The sequence below is a fragment of the Protopterus annectens genome, chromosome 4.part0, assembly GCF_019279795.1.
Source record: "Protopterus annectens isolate FY-2018-M chromosome 4.part0, PAN1.0, whole genome shotgun sequence".
NCBI lineage: Eukaryota > Metazoa > Chordata > Ceratodontiformes > Protopteridae > Protopterus > Protopterus annectens.
This window is the reverse complement of record NC_056733.1, coordinates 572957120-572970345: the sequence shown is the minus strand read 5'-3', so window position 1 is coordinate 572970345 and position 13226 is coordinate 572957120.

Below are 13226 nucleotides of genomic sequence, written 5' to 3'. Positions count from 1 at the left end.
GCACTGTTTTGTAGCCATATTCATCTGCTTTTTCCCCAGTTCTTAAAATTGAAAACAATGTTGTCAATGAGGATGTTACACCTGAAGTGAATTTTAACTAAACCCTTCCTGTAGCATCCCTGCATATGTATAGGAGATCTGACTATATTATCAAATTTAGTGTCATTTGCATTGTAGTAATCCATAGCTATTTTTCTGTCCAAGAATCAGTAAAAACTTGTCAGAAAATAGTGGACTCACAATAAAACCCTTCAGAAAGCACAATTTAGTTGACCAAAGGTTTTCCACAGAGATATGCTATGTCTGTGTACGTAGCCCACTGAGTAATGAACCCATTTACATTTAATATTGTAAGCTTACAAGTGATACACTTACATTATTAATGTGTCATTGGCTTTAGCCAAGTCTAAGAAGGCTGCATCTAACATAATCCAGCACCGCTGGGACCACCTAAAAATAAATAAAATGAGTAAATAAAACTGATACTACATTCAGTAGAGGTAATCTTTAACTAGTCATTATTAATGAATGTAAAGCAAGGGCAAATTTACAATTATCCCTTTGAATTACCTCTGTGGCTGTTTATTTCTTTTGCATATTATACATGTGAGACTTGCAGGTCTCTAAAGTTATCGGGGTTGGAGATGATACCATACTTTTGTACTAAGACTGTTGCTGCTCATTAGAGGTCTGGAATATATCCTGTTACAAGAACTTGTTATAGATAAAAGTTTAATTTGGTGATTACTGACCCTCTGCAGGAAACTGACAGGAATATTGTCAAGAGCAATAAAACTTTTTTTTTTTTTAATTTGCTTAGGGCTGTTGCAATTATATCCCAAGAAATATAGGGTAATATGTGTCATATGCTCCCATAAATATGGTCTTAGCTTTTGGTACCTTAAACTTGTCACAAACTTCCCAAAATATTTGCTATGTTACATTCATAATTATTTTTTAATTGTCTACTATAATTGCAGAAAGCCTTCTTATTTCTTTTAAGCTTGGAGTCTAGATAAGTTTTCTAATTAGACGCTGAAGTTTTTATAAAACTACTGAACTTCTCTTGACTTGCGTTTAGCTTAAATGATTTCTTAGGATTGGATTCTCTCCAAGTGCCATGCAATACTACTTTCTTTTGAAGTGAATTCAGAGTTTGGATTTCTTCTGTTCCTTTTGAAAGCCATGTGATAAGTCATTGCTGTTACACAATTTATTTATTTTATCTTACTTGTTTGTTTATTTATTTTGCATTTGTTAACCGGATAGGGGGACTGGTCCAAGGGCAATTTTTAACCACAATGCAGATCACATTACCCAGACATGTCACATGACAATAAATGACTGCATTTGAAACTGGACACTTTCTGGACATTTTAGTCAATTAACTATAATATAATCTTTTATAAAGTGCAGTATGAAACATTAATATTAGTATTAACAGAAAGGGATGCCTGATATGAAGCAATCGCACTGTGTCTCTTTTTGTCAAATAGGTCTTAAGCTTTTTTCTAAATAGTATGAGGTTACTGAGATATCTTAGTTCATTATGCATGTTATTCCACGAAGGAGGAGCTATTTTACAGAAGGCTGTTTCTGTGCACGCTAAGCTAAAATTAGGTTTTACCTTTCATGTAGCATAATGGCTTCTAAGTTCTTTTTAGCTCTCCCAGAATGAGTCATATTTATATTTGTATTATGTGTGGATGCTATTTTGAAAATAGCAGTCGATATTATAAAAAATCCATTGTCATCTCCTTTATATTTTATCAGAACCTGTAAAAGAGTTTACTACTTTGTTGTCTTTAAAATTTCATTAGTCATGCTATATTGTGGGAGTTAAGAGCAGCACTCTTAGCAAATATCAACGACTAACATAACACTAATTTCATGAACTTTAATCATATCCTGACTCAGGAATGGGATCTATCCCTATCACAGTATTAGAAAGCCAAACTATTTGGATAAATTTAAAGAGAGAAAGAATATAGTCTATATGGAAACATGGAATCATTGGAAAAAATGGGAAGAGTCTGAATGGAGAGACGGACTCAGTGGAGAAAGGAACAAGAAGTCAGTTAGTAGTGAACTCCTCTTTAGATCTTAATAACACAAAATGTAATATACCAATACTAGCTTATATGTTATCTAAAAAGGTAATAATAGAAATGGAAACTGGATGAACTTGCCTCAGGTATAAACAAGTGCTGATTTCTGACACAAGACTTTGGGCTAGGGCTGATAATTATTAATTCTACTATTACAAAATCCTGCATTGATTATATAAATTTTGCCAGAGGATTAGGCTGTGATCCTAGCCACCCATCTATAATAAACGAAAAGAGTAGAGCATAAACTGTTACAAAACTGTAGACAGGGGGCTGGGAAAAAGTTAGGGGGACAACACAGAATAAGAAAGAAGTCACACGTTGCTACTTAGACATGTTAAACACATATTTCCAATAAAGATGATATACAGCAAGAGCACTCACCAAAAAATATTAGATCACAGAAGATCATATGATCTTAGAAAGGACCAAAAGATGCAGATGTTATTTAAAATCCTTAACTAGACCAATAATAAAAATTGTTTAGACAAACAGTAATGGGCAAAATGGGTAAAAAAAAACTTGTATCAGAAATATTAAGAGAAAAAGGCAGACAAACCAGAAACATTTAAACACCCAAAAGAGGGCAACGTATGATTTGGATTTTTTTTTAGTTGGCAGTTTGGCTTATTTGACTTCTTTTTTCTGCAGCATTGGTTTCTTTAAGCCAGAATTCTTCTTCCAAAAAGAAAAGGGTTATCATGGAATACAGCATAACCTTTACAAGGGGCAAAGAGAAAAGGGAGTATGATGAGAGGTAAGGAAGGGAAGACAGCTAATTCTGGCATTTATTCCTTTACTTTGAAGCAGGTTATGTGTTTGTAATATGGCATCACATTTTTACTGCATTTAGAATGCTATGCAAAGTAAGTGGCTGTACTAAATGAAAGAGGGTACTGTTTCTAATATGTTATCAGTGAACATGTGACACTACTTTTATTCCTACCTGTAATTATACAACTGAACAGCCTTTGCCCCATTGCTCATATCTCAGCTTTATCCCTATAAAGAGCTCCTCAAATCCTACCACCTGCATGTGTGTCAAGTGTGAATATGGTGTCATCGAAGTGACATTACATGTAGCATCAGTATAAGTAAATATTTTGCTATTTTTCTAGTGAAAACAGTCAATAAATACTGCAGTGACACCAGAACTCATATTCACACTGATAGGTAGTCGTAGGTATGTTGAGAAACAGTTCACAGTCAAATGTATTATTTTGCCAAAAGGCATTTTTTCATAATCATGTTATAGATACGTACAGCTCATTTCTCTTAACTCATTACATCTGAGTAACGCCTCTAGGTGCATCTGCAGTTAACTCCTACTGACACCTGTTGGCATCAAATATTGCTTGTTTATATTTCCATCAATAATTCCAAAACCATGCTATGTACAAGGTTTAAAAATATTTCATCTTAAAGCTTACACAGTGGCAATCTCGATATTAACTGTTGTTTTTATGATATTAATTCATATAGATAAAATGTTCAAATTTTTCTAAATATTTCAACAACCAAGTAATGCAGACAGAACTCCTTAGCCTCATATGAAAGTTCTCAGCTAGATGAATGAAAAAATATTAGAAATGTAATAGTTACCACATTTACAGTCACTTATAAAATTTGTTTTAAGACCTAGAACCTAAAAAAATATTACCACTATAAAATGAACATTTGCTTGAAATATAAGGACATAATTTGATTCGAATGAGTTAAGTTCATTGTGTGTTAACAAGAGCCAGAGATTCTTATACAGGTAGGTAAATCTTATTTGGGCACTCTGACAGTGTTACACATATGAAAATTAAGAAACAGGAAATTTGATAGTGACATAAAAACTTGTTAAAATGAAAGTTTATAATCTCTTGTCCTGCCCTGTCATGAGTAGACTAGTACTTTATATATGCATCAAACTGAATGAGTACTATTTTAAAAATGGCTTTTAAGAAACACATGATAATTATATATATGACTATAACAATTTTTTTATTTATTTGCATTTGCTCACCAGGATAACTCTGACTGGGCAAAATTGCCCGTTTTCAGCTTAGACCCAGGGAGAAAATCTCCATAGTACATAGAAATTTACAATAAAATCATACAAATCATACAACATTACAAACAGCATTAAATACAATAAAAGAAACAGTGGTAAACAAGATAGTAAGTATAGGGAGCAAATAGTAAAATTCTAAACAAGTAAAGATAGAAAGTAAAAAATTAACATTGAACTAGGACAACATTTGTAGTAAAATGGATGTCTAAGTCATGGCATCAACATTAATTAGGAAACAGAATTAAGACACATAACTAGGTATTGGCTGATAGAGTACAAGGCAGTAGCAGAAAAACAGAAAGGTTGAGTGGAATATTATTAAATAAAAAAAAAGAAAAAAAATTTAAATTGGTGATTGATAGTAAAGGTATATGATGGTGAAATAAGTGAAAAAATGAATAATAATAATAATGGCAGTTAAGTACAGAAATTTTAACGGCATTAATATTTAGTGACATTTTAATTTCTAATCAGACTAAAGTTAAATGCAGTTCAGATTTAACATATAGCTGTGGAATTTAGTCTCATGATTCACTTAAAACTGCTGATAGGTGTCAAAATGCTTGGTATAATTGAACTTCTTAAACATCTGCACGGTTAACATTAGTTTTGTGCAAGAATAATGAAATAACCTGAAGGGTGAGTGGGAGACATTCCTGCAGGCCACACTGGATTTAAAGGAATGGAATCAGTATTTAAGCCTCAGTAGCAGGCCTAAAGTCTCTCCCTCTCCAATTTCACATATGCTAAACTACTTCACAACTGGCAGAGGGTCCCAGCACAATAGGCAAACAAGATAATAAACACTGATGGTGGCAGGAAAATAATGCCTCCTACTTTTATTAACTTTGGTCTTGCCCAAGAATATCACCTATGTGGGAAGAAATTATAAATGTCATTTGAGCAGTTAGGAGATAAGATTTACCTCAACATAACTTCCCTAACTTTTGACTATTAGGTATCTCTTCACTCAATCTGATTTTCTCTAGGACACTGGTCTATTGGATTAGAAGTGTTATATTATATATTATTTTCCAGTTCTGAAAATGTACTCCTGACATCTGGAAATTAAAATTACATCTTATGAGCTACAGACTAAACTTGGTCTAATGATAACCAACTAAACATGAAAATGTGGCCAGAATCTTCAGTGTATTCTTTTATACTAAATTGGCACAGATTCAGTTAAAACAAGATGTTAAAAATTTTCACTAGAATATGCAATATAAAACTGAAGTAGAATGAATAGGATGCTGATTTGTAGATACCTGTAAGTAATAAAGTTTCAATTGATTTTTCTGTTTTTGTGAAGATTGCACATTGTTAAAGTTTATGATAGCTTGCAATGTTGTTTCTAAAGATTACATGAATATATACAGTTTAAAAGGAATAGTTAGATTACCTTTTCTTCACATGGAGATAGACAAAAGCAGCAGTGATATAAAAACATGGGGAAAACATCTTGCCGAAAACATAAACATATATTTTAAATGCACTAATACTTACAAATACAGACTCTGCATACTATAGATGTTACTACACAGGAAGAGGTAACATGATTATAGCATAAATTAATAGCCTATGTAGAAATGGCTATAAAAATACTCAGTCTGAACTTGGGCACATAGGTCTCTAAATTCTATTTGTATCCATTATGGTTAGAACTTTTAACTGTAAATCCACAGCTCTCTAAAAATAGTCATGCCTTTAACAGAATAAAATTGTAAAGTAAATCTCATTACTTTTCTACAAAAAATAGGGTAGGTACTAGGCTGCTGTGGTGCAGTGGTTATAGTTGTCGCCTTACAGCAAGAGGTTCTCCCATTCGATTCACAGCTGGAATGCCTTCTGTGTGGAGTCTGCATGTCCTCCTCGCGGTTGAGTGATGTTAAAGATATGCAGGTAGGTGTGAGCATGAATGGGTGTGCCTTTCTTGAAGGTTGAGCATCAGGCTAGAAACTCGGCACCATAAAAATCCACTGCCAGTCATTAGTGGACCAGAGTTCCGCTGTGGTGACCCCCAACCAGGAAAATCCAAAAGACATTACTATAAGGGTATTTCAAGAGTAAATAATTTTATGACGATACAGAAAGTCAATGAGAGTTTTTTTCATGGTGGGAAAGGCTAAGCAAAGATCAACATGGTGAAGTCTATCAGAAATAGAAAATAAGGTAAGGCATAGCTCTCAACCTTCCATCTCCAAAATGAGGAACACTCGCCTTCATAAACAAATGGGAAAAATGTGGAACACATACTAATGGCTTACTAACACCTTCAACTAGGAAGGCCATAGGATGGTTAAAATATGCTGGTTTTACTTATAAAGAAGATTATTTAATGAATTCATATGATTCATTTACCATGAATTTCACTTAAAAAAATTCCTAACACTGAATGTGGGACAGACTCTTTCAATGTGGAACTTTGAGGAACTTTGAGGAACATGAACTTTTTAAGACCCCAAATGAGGTACGTTCCTTGTAATGAGGTACATCTGAGAGGTATGAGGAAAGGACAGCTAATCATTCTGAACAATTAAATGGCTTGAGGCCTGTGATTTTTTTTTTGTTAGGAATCTCTGTGAGCTCTTAAATTGTGATGATTCACATGGTATATGTCAAAAATGACATTGTATTAAGTGATATGTTAGATGAAAAATGAATAAAGCTGAAGTAGGACCACAGATGCCTTTGGTTATTAAGCAGATGTGATAAAGCAGCAGTGGGAACATGATTGCCAAAGGATAGGAAACCATCCCAAAGAGTACATAAATCTCTGATTATGGCATTTGTTTTAGGGTAATGCCATATATGACATATGATGATGACCTCCTTGTTTTACCAATGTGGAGAATGTCACCTTTTTTTTGCATTTAGTTTGAAGCCATTGTCCTTACACCAGTTATTTGCATAGTCTAGCCTTACCTGGAGAATTTACAAGTAAGCAGGTATGGAGATAACTACATGTAGTCAACTTTTGTTAACCAGAGTAGTAGAATGTTAGTCAACCTTTGTTAACCAGAGTCCTAGAATGTTGGTTTGTAGACGTGAGAAACAGAGGGCAAACAGTAGGCTAATCAGAACTGAAGCCTGGGAACTACTCTTCTTGAAATGTGTTTTTTTCTTTAAGAGGTGGCATCTACAAATCTGGCAACATGGATACAATCTGTTAACCACCTTGCTATCCAACTAACTATATATGGATCTATGTTCAGGTTAATGAGTTTGCTACTATACTTGTTTGGAGGATTGTATAAGATGTCTTAATATTAGAACATAGAGGAATTTCACCTGATATCTACTATCAACTGCTTCATTTTCATTTTCAGAGAGATTTATGAGGCAACAAGGCAAGACCTACCTTTTATGAGGATAAACTATATGTCTCTATAGCCATGATATTATTTATGTTTTGTGTAGGGGCATTGAAGTAGTGATTCTAGGGCAATAACCATTTCAAGTCTTATGTTAAAGAGGTTTAACAAAGGTTCTGATATGCCATACTTTAATATTCACTCTGCATGTTACATTATCAGGCCTTAAGTATGGGATATTCCTTGCTCTGGATAAGGCTGCAAGAAACTTGTTCTATGATGATATTAGGGAGGTCAGGGTCTCTGGAACTATGGGGTGGTTATAGTGGTTAATGTGATGAGGTTTGCATTAAAGCTGCAGGCCAGAATATCAACAATTTCCTTGAGCTCTGAATGGGCAATGACATTTTTGGATCAATTCTGAACAATGTTGCATATTGTCCCTTAGCGTTCTATAATATTTAAAAAAGGATTTGTGATTTCTTTTAGTGTCTGCTGCTGTTATGAGAACCCATTCAGCTTTGCTTTTTCTAATTTCAGCTTTAGTTCCTTTGATAATTTGTCTGAGTACCTCTTAAGGTGGGTGCAAAGTTTATTTATTTGTTGTAATGTTTATTTATATGAGTATTCTTCTATACTGATTTATTTTTGAATTTCACAGAATGTTTGACATGGGTGGAAACTGTCTTAACCATGCAACTTTCTAGATGGTAATAGAACTGAATTGTAAAGACAAAAGTTCTACCTATAGGATCAGCTGGATTTATTTAGGTTGCTATTCAGTTACAGGAGATTTGGTTTTGAAGAATCCTTTAACATAGAAGTGCTTGCTTGAAAAGAACTGCCAGATTTGTATAAGATCACAAATCTGTTTTCAGATTTAACAAGGAATGAGGATACCTATGGAGTTGTACAAGAAGGGGCAAACTTAGTGAGGGCAATATCCAGGATATTACTGCTCCTAGTTGGGATACTATCTGTTCTAGGTAGTTAGTATTCAAATAGTTAAGGAAGAGTTGGACTTATTTTCCATCTGCAGAGAGAATTAGCCAGTATATCACTGGATAAAAGAACTCTCCCAGGATAAAGGTTAATTGTGCTATTAATTAAAGTGTTTAGTTAAGGGTGGCCATGGTGGTGCAGCAGTTAGCATTGTCACCTCACAGCAAGAGGTTCTCTGGTTCAATCCTTGGCTGGGGTGCCTTCTGTGCAGAGTCTGCATGTCCTCCCTGTGGTCGCGTGGGTTTCCTCCGGGTGCTCCGGTTTCCTCCCACATCCCAAAGACATGCTGTAGGTGGATTGGACACTCTAAATTTGCCCTAGGTGTGAGTGTGTGTGCATGTGTGTGCCTTCTGTGGAAGGTTGGGCGCCGGGCTGGCAACTCGACACTGTAAAACTCCACTGCCAATCATGAGCGGACAGGTGATCCACTGTGGCGACCCTAACTGGGAAAAGCCAAAAGAAGAAGAAGTGTTTAGTTATTGTGGTCAGTCGGTAGCACTAAAGGAGTTCTATAGCTAGTGAAAGTTAACTTGGATTACCAAAAATTCAAATTTGGGGTCATGAAGACTATGCCTTGATGTGTGTTTGTGGGTGGGGTGGGGGTGAGGGCTTTGACAAAAACTGACATTTGCTCACAGTTACCCATAGGGATAAAGGCATGGGAAGCACTGTACCCGTCAGTAAAGAAAGTGTTTTCATCTCACTGGAACAACTATCTCTGTAGCAACATATACATGTTCATAGGTTTATGGGTATTTGCTAGGCTAATGACCCCAGGAGGCTTTTTTAAGCCTAACCATTCTTCCCAAATGTATCTGACAAGTGTTGATGCCATAGGCTTATTTTAAGGGGTAAATGTAGGCTTGGGCATGGATGGTTAAGCATTTACAGGCTGCCTCTGTCTACAAGACACACAAATGCTAGCTCAGGGATACGTTTCCATTCTTCATCCACTGTTCCAATTATGCTTGAATTGGGTTAGGAATGATTTGTGCTTCACTTAGATGGGAAGCCTGTGCCAGAGAAAAGAGTAATCTCTGAGGCATGTATGCATCCCTCCAATATGACTTATTTATGTTGCAAACCAAGGTTTAGGTCCCCGGATCTGGTAATTCTGATGCTATTTGTTTTGCAGATATGCAACAGATCCATGAGAGTAGGATCAGAGGATTCTTTGTAGGCCAGGCATAGATCACTTCTCATCAGTATCTAGGAGATTGAGTACAGGGATAGGGCTTTGAGGAAGTTCATATAGGACATGTTTACATCCTGTATTCTTTTTGTGAAGAACTTCGGAGGACACTCCACTTGTTGCATGAGCCTGTTCAAGTACATACCAAAGGGAGTATTGTAATCAAGTATTGGTCTGATGAGGACCAAGTACTTTTGTTTTTGAGTTGCAGAATGGTCTTACGTTCAAGCTGCTGTTATGCGCATAAGATGGACCCTGTCTAAAATGGCACTATGGGAACAGCAAATGCTTTTCCCACTATGAAAAGCCCTGGTAGGAGAGATTTAGACCATCCTTCATGACACATGAGGGTCTCTCAGTTATCTTGGCCCAAGCAGATATATACTGGATCCAGCTAGACTGACATCAGCTATTAAGCCAGTTGCTGACTCCAGTTATCTAGTCTATAAATCCAGGCGTAATAATAAGTGATGTAAGCTATGACTCAATCAATGTGTCTTCTCACTCTTCAACACATACATACCAAGGTCAACCGCATCATTCGGTAGCTTTTTTTAGCTGGAGCACCTAAGGTTGTTCACTCCTACATGGATCAGCACCAGATAATAATCATGTTTGCTATGAAGAAGGAATGTAAGCTTTTGCAAAGTAAAAAATTCTGGCCTCAGAAAGACAGCTGCCAGTCTGCCTTATCCAGCAAAGTGAGTTTCAGGTCAGTATGCCTAACGATAACTCACAGATTGCCAAAACATTCCCTTAAGTAGTGGGAGCCATAGTAGGTCATATGAGTTTGATGTCTGCACCTCTGTGACTATTCGAACTATGTATACAGGTTTGTAGTGGTTCGTATTAAGAGATGGACTTTTTGGTGGCAGTGATTAGTTATTTCTAAGTCTACAATGTTTGGGCAGTGATTTATTAATCATATCAGCATATTTAAACATAGCAGAAGTGCACTTGTCCATGTGTAAAACTTTGCAGTTGTGTTATTGTATGAGAGGGTGGCCTCCAAGACAGTAAATACTTAAATTGTTCATATATTCACTCATTTTGTGACAGCAGCAGTGTGCTTTGGTAAGCAGAAGGTAGCGGCACTGCCTCAGATCATCAAGTGCTACCATGCTGGCTACAGTTGGAACTGAAGCTGAATGCGATTCCATGTTGCCAGCAAGGTAAGGGTATGCAGGGATACCTATCAATATTAGATATGCTGGAGAATATAGGACATGTTGGGACAGTTAGAGTCATGCTCAGTCATGTGACATCATTCAAATAAACTAGCAGTGGCTAAAACATGTCTTATGTAGTGAAAGAGTACCAACTTGTGGCAGGTAACTTTGCTCGTTTTTCTTCTTGTAATTTTTAACATGTAATTTTAAACTATATTATCAGATAAATATATTTGATTTTAATAGGCAATGTGGCAGATAATTTCTGAGCAGGTAATTTAGTTTCCAAACACATATCACAGTTAAACAGGATGCAAATAAAGAACGGTGCAGATATCTTATTGTAACACAGTGCAAATACTTTAGTTTCCAGACACAGAGAAGTCAGCATGCAACACAATTCACAAATATGTTAATCAAAATGTTCTACAGATTTGTTTCAAAAACAGGATCAGATGCCACAGATAAACTAAAATATTGTAATAAAAAGGAATAGCTCCATGATAAAGCAGAAGTAGCACATTATTGTACAGTGCAACACAATATAGCAGCTAATCAGAGATATTATTGCATCAGAAATTTTTAACAAATAGTCTATATTGCTACAGTAAACTAAGCAGATGCCACAATAAACAGGTGTAGTATGTCAGATAGTTTTAGTGGTAATAGGAGGTAAGGTAACACAAGTAGTAGTGTAATGTTTATGCCACTAATATATAACACTTAACACAACACAGAAAAAATACATCAGCAATAGAAAAATATCCAATTTCTACTGCAAAACAGCAAGTCCAGCTTCATCTAATGTATTTGAGCAACTGAGAGCTACAGTCATTTAGTAATCCTGTTTTCTGCAAGCACATCATTGTTTTAAACCATCAACATTTCAAGTGAAAGAAAATAAGCAAGATGTGTAATACATTAATAATATCCAGAAGGTGTCGTCCAACGTGTGTGCGTTTAAGCTGTGTAATACATTAATAATATCCAGAAGGTGTCATCCAATGTGTGTGCGTTTAAGCTGTGTAATACATTAATAATATCCAGAAGGCATCATCCAATGTGTGTGCGTTTAGCTGTGTGATACATTAATAATATCGAGAAGTCGTCCAATGTGTGGGAGGTTTCCAAAAATGCCATGAAAGAGGACATACTAAACCTAACACAAGGCATCATCAGAGTGCTGACTCTCTTATATGTTTGGGGAAAGCAAATAAATAAATTGTGCTTATACATTTCCATTGCCACATTTTAGGGTCCGTCATAACAATTTTATCTAAACTTGTAACTATATTGCTGATAGTACCATTTAGTAACCACATTAGCACAGAGAGATGTTCTGCATGTTCAGAGTAGAAATATAGGTCATAATAAGTTACCACAGATATGCAAATATGCATTCATACATGAAAATGCATCTCCAGATGCTTGCCAGAGTACTATCAGACATGGAATAAATCAAGTTACCAGTCAAATCGGTAACAGCAAAGTCTTTGTGCAGGCTTCAGAAAGTGCAATTGCCTCCATGAGCAGAGGTGACTCATGATACTAAGCTGTTGTGCTGTAATCCCTCTTAATGAAAAAGTTGATTATGTTTTATTTATTTTTATGATTTTTTTCCCTAAAGTAGTTGATGTTCCTGTTTTAGGGCTCACACCTCCATGCATATGCATTAATATTGATGTGGAGTTTTAATTTCTGTAAAAAACAAACAAATAGTAAAAAGATCCACTTATTAGTCTGGCTTTTTCAAAATAGGTTGGTATTTAGACATATGCCCTAAGAAAGACTAAGGCAATTATGAACTATTGCAAATACTCCTGCCATTTGGGAGGGACAGAGATAGAACTTCAGTGGGAGCTATATGGAATGCTAGATGAAACAGGAAAAAGACATTTTCTAATGGGTCTGGTTGCCTCAGGTGATTGGTACTTGAGGCAGTTGAGAATCAGCAGTGAAGAAAAGTTATAATTGTGGATGAAATCAGATGTAGAAAGATGCCAGGTTAAATAAAACATGAAATTGACTGTGTTTTGTTTAATTAAATACTTTTTAATCAAATAATAATGATTCTAGGTGGTAATCCATTACGTATGGAAGAAGTAATTAGGGACTTGGGGACCCAAGTAGATAGCAATTTCTCCTTTGACAATTATGTTGCCAAAGTGGCTAGAAAGACCTTCTATATAGCCCACCTTATCATGAAAGGATTCACATCTTCATCAAGAGAGGTCATTGTGCCCCTCTACTCATCACTTATCAGGCCCATAATTGAATACAATGCCCCATTTGGAATGTACATTACCCGACACCTGCAGCAACTGGAAAGACCCCAAAAGTACCTCACCAAGAGGATCAAGGGGCTCAAACAGATGCCCTATG